The following is an 8,909-nucleotide window of genomic DNA, read 5'->3' on the forward strand; positions in this document are numbered from 1 at the left end:
CTATTATCATCAACAGCAGACTCGTACATGTCCTCAGTGAAAACAATGTACTGAGCAAATGTCAAATAGGCTTTTTACCAAATTACCGTACGACAGACCACGTACTCACCCTGCACACCCTAATTGACAAACAAACCAACCAAAACAAAGGCAAAAAAAAAAAAGCCAAACAGACTGACAGAGAGATAGACATACAGAATGACTGACAGACAGCCAGACAGACAGAGAGAAAGCCAACCAGACACAGACAGAAAGCCAGTCAGACAAACAGACGGACAGAGATAGACAGACAGCCAACCAGACAAACAGACTGACAATGAGACAGACAGAAAGCCAGACACAGACAGAGAGATAGACAGAAAGTCAGCCAGATAAACAGACAGATAAATAGATAGACAGACAGCCAGAGAGCCAAACAGACTGACAGAGCCAAACAGACTGACAGAGAGATAGACAGACAGAATGACTGACAGACAGCCAGACAGACAGACAGACAGACACAGACAGACAAACAGCCAGACAAACAGACAGACAGACAGCCAGACAGCCAACCAGACAAACAGACTGACAACGAGACAGACAGAAAGCCAGACAACCAGCCAGATAAACAGATAGACAGATAGCCAGCCAGACAAACAGACCGACAGAGCGATAGACAGAAAACCAGACAGCCAGCTAGACAAACAGACCGACAGAGAGATAGACAGACAGAAAGCCAGACAGCCAGCCAGACAAACAGACCGACAGAGCGATAGACAGAAAACCAGACAGCCAGCTAGACAAACAGACCGACAGAGAGATAGACAGACAGAAAGCCAGACAGGCAACCAGACAAACAGAGAAATAGACAGAAAGCCATACAGTCAGCCAGACTGACCGAGATAAACAGACAGTCAGCCAGACAGCCAGACAGACAGGCAGCCAGACAAAAAGAGAAATAGTCAGCCAGACAGCCATACAGACTGACAGATAGACAGACAGCCATACAGACTGACAGAGAGATAGATAGACAGCCAGCCATACAAACTGACAGATAGATAGACAGGCAGAGAGACAGACAGACAGATTGCCAGCCATACTGACAGACAAACAGGCAGACAGACTGAGAGTGAGTAGTGCAGAGTGTAGGTTTCTACCTGTATATTTCATGTACAATAAATATACATATAATTTTATACACAGATCCAAAACACACTGTTGTCAACATAACTGAAGACACACTGTTGTCAACATAACTGAAGACACACTGTTGTCAACATAACTGAAGACACACTGTTGTCAACATAACTGAAGACACACTGTTGTCAACATAACTGAAGACACACTGTTGTCAACATAACTGAAGACACACTGTTGTCAACATAACTGGAAACTGTGCGGTTCATATGTATAATATTGATTCAGATTCTTAATTATGTAGAGGCCCGGGGACCTCTGCAAAATTGTTTTCTTTTTCACTACTTTTATTTATCTCCATGTCCAGCCCTTATATTTAGCTTCACAATTAAGTGTTTTACAATTTTATTATCAGGACAATCAGGGCTACAAGTCGAACACAAAACATAAATAATTGACATAAACAGTTGCATTCATGAGTTTTATTGACAAATAAGGCCCGCCAAGCAAAAATCGGATAAAAAATGAATGTATAAGAATCCTGTAAGTACAGAAATAGTTTGCTCAGTGGGAAATAAATAAATGTAGAACCCCTTACAGTATTATAGACATTATGTCCTGGGATTTCCTGGGGTCTATGTAGAACCCCTTACAGTATTATAGACATTATGTCCTGGGATTTCCTGGGGTCTATGTAGAACCCCTTACAGTATTATAGACATTATGTCCTGGGATTTCCTGGGGTCTATGTAGAACCCCTTACAGTATTATAGACATTATGTCCTGGGATTTCCTGGGGTCTATGTAGAACCCCTTACAGTATTATAGACATTATGTCCTGGGATTTCCTGGGGTCTATGTACCTTCCATCTTCTCTTGCCTGGCTTGTGAGCGTCATAGAGCAAAACAGATTGCATGTACAGTTGAAGTCGGAAGTTAACATACACTTAGGTTGGAGTCATTAAAACTCGTTTTTCAACCACTCCACAAATGTCTTGATAACAAACTACAGTTTTGGCAAGTCGGGTGGGACATCTACTTTGTGCATGACTGTCACGCCCTGGTCAAAGTATTTTGTGTTTATCTTTATGTATTTGGTCAGGCCAGGGTGTGGCATGGGGTTTTTGTAATTGTGGTGTGTTTGTCTTGGGGTTTTGGTGGTGGTATTGGGATTGTAGCTTAGTGGGTTGTCTAGCAAGGTCTATGGCTGTCTGGAGTGGTTCTCAATCAGAGGCAGGTGCTTATCGTTGTCTCTGATTGGGAACCATATTTAGGCAGCCATATTCTTTGAGTTTGTCGTGGGTGATTGTCCTTAGTGTCCTATGTGTACTCTTTGTTAGTTTGCACCAGATAGGCTGTTTCGGTTTCGTTTATTGTTTTTTGTAAGTTCGTGTTTCTTTGTTATATTAAACATGGATCGCAATCGACACGCTGCAGTTTGGTCCGACTCTCCTTCATCACCACTATATGAAAACCGTTACAGAATCACCCACCACCAACGGACCAAGCGGCGTGTCAACAGGCAGGAGCAGCCGAAAAAGGAGATGCTCAACAAGGATTTCTGGTCATGGGAGGAGATCTTCGACGGGAGAGGACCCTGGGCTAAACCAGGGGAGTGTAGCCGCCCAAAGGAGCAACAGGAGAAGAGGCAACAGAGGCAGCAGCAGCAGGAGCAGCAGCAGCTACAGTGGGAGAGGTTGCACCACCTGGAGAAATGGACATGGGAGGAGGAATTGGACGGTAAAGGACCCTGGAATGAGCCTGGAGATTATTGTCGCCCCAAAGCCGAGCTGGAGGCAGCAAAAGCAGAGAGGCGGCATTATGAGGAGCTAGCACGGCAGAGCAGATGGAAGCCCGAGAGTCAGCCCCAAAAATTTCTTGGGGGGCTCACAGGGAGTATGGCTATGCCAGGTAGGAGACCTGTGCAAACTCCCTGTGCTTTACTGGGGGGCTGGAGAGACCGGGCAGGCACCGTGTTATGCTGTGGAGCGCACGGTGTCTCCAGTGCGGGTGCACAGCCCGGTTCGGTATATTCCAGCTCCTCGTATCGGCCGGGCTAGAGTGGGCATCGAGCCAGGTAAGGTTGGGCAGGCTCGGTGCTCAAGAGCTCCAGTGCGCCTGCACGGTCCGGTCTATCCAGTACCACCTCCACACCCCAGCCCTCCGGTAGCAGCTCCCCGCACCAGGCTTCCTGTGCGTGTCCTCGGTCCAGTACCACCAGTACCAGCACCACGCATCAGGCCTACAGTGCGCCTCGCCTCTCCAGCGCTGTCGGAGCCTTTCTCCTCTCCTGCGCTGCCGGAGTCTCCCGCCTATCTAGCGCTGTTAGAGCTTTCCTCATCTCCAGCGCTGCCGGAGTCTCCCGCCTGTTCAGCGCAGCCAGAGCCTTCCTCCGACACAGCGCTGCAGGAGTCTCCCGCCTGTTCAGCGCAGCCAGAGCTGCCAGTCTGCATGAAGCAGCCAGAGCTGTCAGTCTGCATGGAGCAGTCAGAGCTGTCAGTCTGCATGGAGCAGCCAGAGCTGTCAGTCTACATGAAGCAGCCCGAGCTGCCAGTCTGCATGAAGCAGTCAGTCTACATGGAGCAGCCAGAGCTGTCAGTCCGCATGGAGCAGCCAGAGCTGTCAGTCTACATGAAGCAGCCCGAGCTGCCAGTCTGCATGAAGCAGCCAGTCTACATGGAGCAGCCAGAGCTGTCAGTCTGCATGAAGCAGCCAGAGATGTCAGTCTGCATAGAGCAGCCAGTCTGCATAGAGCAGCCAGTCTGCATGGAGCTGCCAGTCTGCATGGAGCTGCCAGTCTGCAAGGAGCTGCCAGTCTGCAAGGAGCTGTCAGTCTGCACGGAGCTGTCAGTCTGTAAGGAGCTGCCAGTCTGCAAGGAGCTGCCAGTCAGCACGGAGCCGCCAGAGCGGTCAGTCTACATGAAGCAGCCCGAGCTGCCAGTCTGCATGAAGCAGTCAGTCTACATGGAGCAGCCAGAGCTGTCAGTCCGCATGGAGCAGCCAGAGCTGTCAGTCTGCATAGAGCAGCCAGTCTGCATGGAGCTGCCAGTCTGCATGGAGCTGCCAGTCTGCATGGAGCTGCCAGTCTGCATGGAGCTGCCAGTCTGCATGGAGCTGCCAGTCTGCAAGGAGCTGTCAGTCTGCACGGAGCTGCCAGTCTGCAAGGAGCTGCCAGTCAGCACGGAGCCGCCAGAGCGGTCAGTCTGTAAGAAGCCGCCAGAGCTGTCAGCCTATATGGAGCAGCTAGTGCCGCCAGTCTGCCCAGCGCCGCCAGTGCCCCCAGTCTGCCCAGCATCGCCAGTCGGCCCAGCACCGCCAGTCTGCCCAGCACCGCCAGTCTGCCCAGCGTCGTCAGTCTGCCCAGCGTCGTCAGTCTGCCCAGCACCGCCAGTCTGCCCAGCACTGCCAGTCTGCCCAGCGCCGCCAGTCTGCCCAGCATCGCCAGTCTGCCCAGCGCCGCTAGTCTGCCCAGCGCCGCCAGTCTGCCCAGCACCGCCAGTCTGCCCAGCGCCGCCAGATCTGCCAGTCAGCCAGACTCTTCCAGATCTGCCAGTCAGCCAGACTCTTCCAGATCTGCCAGTCAGCCAGACTCTTCCAGATCTGCCAGTCAGCCAGACTCTTCCAGATCTGCCAGTCAACCAGATCTGCCAGTCAACCAGACTCTTCCAGATCTGCCAGTCAACCAGACTCTTCCAGATCTGCCAGTCAACCAGACTCTTCCAGATCTGCCAGTCAGCCAGGATCTGCCAGTCAGCCAGGATCTGCCAGTCAGCCAGGATCTGCTGAAACCACCAGCCAGCCAGGAGCTGGTAGATCTATCTACCTGCCTGAGCTTCCTCTCACTCCTGAGCTTCCTCTCACTCCTGAGCTTCCTCTCACTCCTGAGCTTTCTCTCACTCCTGAGCTTTCTCTCACTCCCGAGCTTCCCCTCAGTCCCGAGCTGCCTCGGTCCCGAGCTGTCCTTCAGTCCCGATCTGCTCCTCAGTCCAGTGGGGTTCTGGGTGAGGACTACTAGGCCATGGTCGGCGGCGAGGGTGGACTATCCAGGGACGAAGGGAGAGGGGACTAAGTCATTAAAGGAGTGGGGTCCACGTCCCGCGCCGGAGCCGCCACCATGGACAGACGCCCACCCGGACCCTCCCTATTGTTTTGAGGTGCGTTCGGGAGTCCGCACCTTAGGGGGGGGGTTCTGTCACGCCCTGGTCAAAGTATTTTGTATTTATCTTTATGTATTTGGTCAGGCCAGGGTGTGGCATGGGGTTTTTGTAATTGTGGTGTGTTTGTCTTGGGGTTTTGGTGGTGGTATTGGGATTGTAGCTTAGTGGGTTGTCTAGCAAGGTCTATGGCTGTCTGGAGTGGTTCTCAATCAGAGGCAGGTGCTTATCGTTGTCTCTGATTGGGAACCATATTTAGGCAGCCATATTCTTTGAGTTTGTCGTGGGTGATTGTCCTTAGTGTCCTATGTGTACTCTTTGTTAGTTTGCACCAGATAGGCTGTTTCGGTTTCGTTTATTGTTTTTTGTAAGTTCGTGTTTCTTTGTTGTATTAAACATGGATCGCAATCGACACGCTGCAGTTTGGTCCGACTCTCCTTCATCACCACTATATGAAAACCGTTACAATGACACAGGTAATTTTACCAACAATTGTTTACAGACAGATTATTTCACTTATAATTCACTGTATCACAATTCCAGTGGGTCAGAAGTTTACATACACTAAGTTGACTGTGCCTTTAAACAGCTTGGAAAATTCCAGAAAATGATGTCATGGCTTTAGAAGTTTCTTATAGGCTAATTGACATCATTTGAGTCAATTGGATGTATTTCAAGGCCTACCTTCAAACTCAGTGCCTCTTTGCTTGACATCATGGGAAAATCAAAAGACATCAGCCAAGAACTCAGAAAACAAATTGTAGACCTCCACAAGTCTAGTTCATCCTCGGGAGCAATTTCCAAACGCCTGAAGGTACCACATTCATCTGTACAAGCAATAGTATGCAAGTATAAACACCATGGGACCACGCAGCCGTCATACTGCTCAGGAAGGAGGCGCGTTCTGTCTCCTAGAGATGAATGTACTTTGGTGTGAAAAGTGCAAATCAATCCCAGAACAACAGCAAAGAACCTTGTGAAGATGCTGGAAGAAACAGGTACAAAAGTATCTATATCCACAGTAAAACGAGTCCAATATCGACATAACCTGAAAGGCCACTCAGCAAGGATGAATCCACTGCTCCAAAACTGCCATAAAAAAGCCAGACTATGGTTTGCAACTGCACATGGGGACAAAGATTGTACGTTTTGGAGAAATGTCCTCTGGTCTGATGAAACAAAAATAGAACTGTTTGGCAATAATGACCATCGTTGTGTTTGGAGGAAAAAGGGGGACGCTTGCAAGCCGAAGAACACCATCCCAACCGTGAAGCAATGGGGTGGCAGCATCATGTTGTGGGGGTGCTTTGCTGCAGGAGGGACCGGTGTACTTCGCAAAATAGATGGTACCATGAGGATGGAAAATTATGTGGATATATTGAAGCAACATACATCTCAAGACATCAGTCAGGAAGTTAAAGCTTGGTCTTCCAAATGGACAATGACCCCAAGCATACTTCCAAAGTTGTGGCAAAATGGCTTAAGGACAACAAAGTCAAGCTATTGGAGTGGCCATCACAAAGCCCTGACCTCAATCCTATAGAAAATTTGTGGGCTGAACTGAAAAAGCCTGTGCGAGCAAGGAGGCCTACAAACCTGACTCAGTTACACCAGCTCTGTCAGGAGGAATGGGCCAAAATTCACCCAACTTATTGTGGAAAGTAGGGAAGGCTACCTGAAACATTTGACCCAAGTTCAACAATTTAAAGGCAATGTTACCAAACACTAATTGACTGTATGTAAACTTCTGACCCACTGTGAATGTGATGAAAGAAATAAAAGCTGAAATAAATAATTCTCTCTACTATTATTCTGACATTTCACATTTTTAAAATAAAGTGGTGAACCTAACTGACCTAAGACAGGGAATTTTTACAGTGATTAAATGTCAGAAATTGTGAAAAACTGAGGTTAAATGTATTTGGCTAAGGTGTATCTAAACTTCAGACGTCAACTGTACATGGCCATGGGAGTCTCAGCTTTGATGCATATATCTTAAACGGAGCCCCAACATGTTTTATTTAGAACATTAAGTATAAATACATTATGGTATTACAGTATATAGTATAAATACAGTAAATTATGGGGAATGGGAGGTGCATTTTAGGAGATGGGAGGTGCATTTTAGGGGATGGGAGGTGCATTTTGGGGGATGGGAGGTGCATTATGGGGATGAGAGATGCATTATGGGGATGGGAGGTGAGGTGCGTTATGGGGGATGGGAGGTGCATTATGGGTGATGGGAGATGCATAATGGGGGAGGTGCATTATGGGGATGGGAGGGGCATTTTAGGGGATGGGAGGTGCATTTTAGGGGATGAGTGGTGAATTTTAGGGGATGGGTGGTGCATTATGGGGATGGGAGGTGCATTATGGGGAGGTAAGCTGCATTATGGGGATGGGAGGTGCATTATGGGGATGGGAGGTGCATTATGGGGGATGGGAGATGCATTATGGGGGATGGGAGATGCATTATGGGGGATGGGAGATGCATTATGGGGGGGGAGGTGGGCATTAAGGGGATGGGAGATGAATTTTAGGGGATGGGAGGTGCATTTTAGGGGATGGGTGGTGCATTTTAGGGGTGGGTAGTGCATTATGGGGATGGGAGATGTATTATGGGGGATGGGAGATGCATTATGGGGATGGGAGTTGATTATGGGGGATGGGAGATGCATTATGGGGAGGTGCATCATGGGGATGGGAGGTCATTATGGGGGAGGTGAGCTGCATTATGGGGATGGGAGGTGCATTTTAGGGCATGGGAGGTGCATTATGGGGGATGGGAGGTGCATTATGGGGGATGGGAGGTGCATTATGGGGGATGGGAGGTGCATTGTGGGGGATGGGAGGTGCATTATGGGGGATGGGAGATGCATTTTGGGGGATGGGAGATGCATTTTGGGGGATGGGAGATGCATTATGGGGATGGGAGATGCATTTTAGGGGACGGAGTTGCATTTTAGGAGATGGGAGATGCATTTTAGGGGATGGGAGGTGCATTATGGGGATGGGAGGTGCATTATGGGGATGTGAGGTGCATTATGCGGGAGGTGAGCTGCATTATGGGGGATGTTCATTTTGGGAGCTGGGAGGTGCATTATGGGGATGGGAGGTGCATTATGGGGATGGGAGGTGCATTATGGGGGAGATGAGCTACATTATGGGGGAGGTTCATTTTGGAAGGTGGGAGGTGCATAATGCATCAAGATATTTTATATTTTACCCCCAACAATATCTTCAAATAAGATAAATCACTTGTATTATTCATTTTGGGTTAAAATAAGAGAAATGTTCTGCCAATGAGGTTAGCCAATTTATCTTGGTAATAAAAAAACAAAACACATTTGAAGTGATTTATCCCTCAATATAAGGACAAAAACCTTGATGCAAGATATTTAGGCTTGCTTAGAAATCACTTTTTGCAGTGTAACTTCAATGTTTTTGAGGTTTTTACATGGCATTGCAGATTTTAGCTGTATATATGATGTATTTGTAGACAAAACATCGTGGACAAAACATTAAGAATACCTGCTCTCTTCCATGACATAGACTGACCAGGTGTATCCAGGTGAACGCTATGATCCATTATTGATGTCACTTGTTAAATCCACTTCAATCAGTGTAAATGAAGGGGAG

The sequence above is a fragment of the Oncorhynchus tshawytscha genome, linkage group LG33 (genome assembly GCF_018296145.1).
Source record: "Oncorhynchus tshawytscha isolate Ot180627B linkage group LG33, Otsh_v2.0, whole genome shotgun sequence".
Taxonomy (NCBI): domain Eukaryota; kingdom Metazoa; phylum Chordata; class Actinopteri; order Salmoniformes; family Salmonidae; genus Oncorhynchus; species Oncorhynchus tshawytscha.